The 1,921-nt window shown below is 41.9% G+C and overlaps 1 protein-coding gene across 1 annotated transcript in view; it reads left to right on the top strand.

Annotated features, from left to right (window-relative positions):
* Positions 1–249: 249 nt before the first annotated feature.
* Positions 250–1,921, top strand: part of LOC122251980 (uncharacterized) — a 214,409-nt gene continuing 212,737 nt past the window's right edge. Inside the window, exon 1 of the mRNA XM_086553762.1 lies at positions 250–629. The gene's annotated coding sequence lies outside the window, so the exon portion shown is untranslated. The remainder of the gene's footprint in view (positions 630–1,921) is intronic.

Raw genomic sequence — 1,921 nt, 5'->3', positions numbered from 1 at the left:
TTAATGCAAAGTCCTGCAACGAAGCCGCGGTTGCAAGAGACGAAATTACAACGATGCTGATAACAATCATAATCATAATTATGAAAATAGCTGAGGCGATTAAAACAATGCAATTTGCCACGTGCGAGATGGGTGGAGGTGGGTGGGGGAGTAGGGGAAGGGACGGGAGGTAGGGGTGGAGGGGTGGCGGGGTGGGGGGGGAGTGCCTGAGATAAGGCTGTGAGTCGGACATCACGCCGCCGCTGCCTCAGTTGCCCGTCGACACTGGGAGGGTGAAGAACGTCGGTGTGTTTCTCCGGCCGGCATCACTGTGCGACCTTTTAGCGTGACGTGAGAAGTGTTCGTTTTATTTCCGCCCTGAATTTGGGTTTTCTGGATAACGTGACGTCATATTGCTTACGAGTTTAGCTCTTACCTTGAAAACTATTTTATTCTTGAAAAAAAATAAAATAAATAAGAAGGGTAAATATCAAACCAAATTCTTGTAAATATATGAATGGTCGACAAGCCAGTCGTAAGGAAAAAAAACAAGCATAGTGACCCCCAGAACGTGTTAAATGTTTAAGGCAAAAGTTCGCCCAGTTTTCGCCTTTTGACAGACCCGACTCCTCGCCCTGCATAAATACCAGGTAAGTGGCACTACGAGGGAAAGTCTATACGTAAAGTGATACCAAGTTCCGAAAGGTAGCATGTCGCAGAAACGTGTAAGAGGAAAAAAAAATGTAAACAAAGCCTACGAACCTATTTTATTTGAATCTCTTTCTTTGTGTTCAAGCATTCAACCTTGGATGCATTTCGGAGGAGTGACAGACAAGCGCTGGATAATGCAGCAAATGTGATAGCAATGACTCTGCAAGGGCTACAGGGGAGCGGGTGGGAGGGGGAGGAGGAGGAGGAGGAGGAAAGAAGGAGGGAGGGAGTGGGGAAGGAGTGGAATTTCTTTATTTTAGATCTCTGGTGATTTCAACATGTAGATAAGTAGTTATCCAAACCACGCGGGAATGTCAATCCTTCTATATATGGACAGGATTATCCTTGTTTATAGACATCCTCTCTTTGGACTGTTTATACAACCACTTTTTAAGAATCTATACCGGGCTAAGGATTAAGTGGTCTCCATACTAGTCGAGCACAAGTCGCTATTCATTAGCGAGAATAGCGAATTCTTACTTAGTACAAGTGCCCTTCCAGTACACGGCGCTAGACACACCGAGCACTCAACAGAACCCGTTCGTGTTGCAAACTGGGCCACTGTTACTCTTGCAAAACTGTAACGCGACACATATTGATGCTTTAAAAACAATTATGGTAGTGGCAACAAACTTATCAGGAGTATTAGAATATCTAAACGGTGCGCAGATAAGAGGGAGAGGGAGAGGAAGAGGGAGAATGAGAATTTGGATGAGAGTGAGAATGTGAATGAGAGTGAGAAAGAAAAGAAAGAAAAGAGGAGAGAGAGAGAGAGAGATTATAATTGTATTACTATCATCATTTTAGTCATTATCAGTATCATTCTTATCATATTTATCATGATTGATACTATTATCCTTATCATACTTATTCATTCACATCTCTCTCTCTCTTTCTGCACCTGAATAATATAAACAACATAAAATAAAAAGTGACACTTAAACACTTGAATAAGAGAAGATCATTAGCTCTAGGATTTTTTTTGCATTCGACTAAAAAAAGGAATATCAGAATCAAAATGATATGGTTACAGAGACCTTGGCTTCTACCTAAAAAAAAAAAATGAACTGATCATTATTGGAATTAATTAAGAGTTCAGTCGACTGGAGTCATTATCCAGTCATCATGATACCCAGAAAGACTCCCAAAGACTCGTTCCTGATATGACTGCGTCGAGGAAGCGCTCATGTCATTTTAATGTCATGTCTGTTGGCTTCTGGATGACGGTTAG

Source organism: Penaeus japonicus, unplaced genomic scaffold, assembly GCF_977035675.1.
Source record: "Penaeus japonicus unplaced genomic scaffold, GWHDUDI00000001_assembly GWHDUDI00000028, whole genome shotgun sequence".
In the NCBI taxonomy this organism is placed as follows: domain Eukaryota; kingdom Metazoa; phylum Arthropoda; class Malacostraca; order Decapoda; family Penaeidae; genus Penaeus; species Penaeus japonicus.
This window is presented reverse-complemented; position numbering and strand designations above follow the sequence as displayed.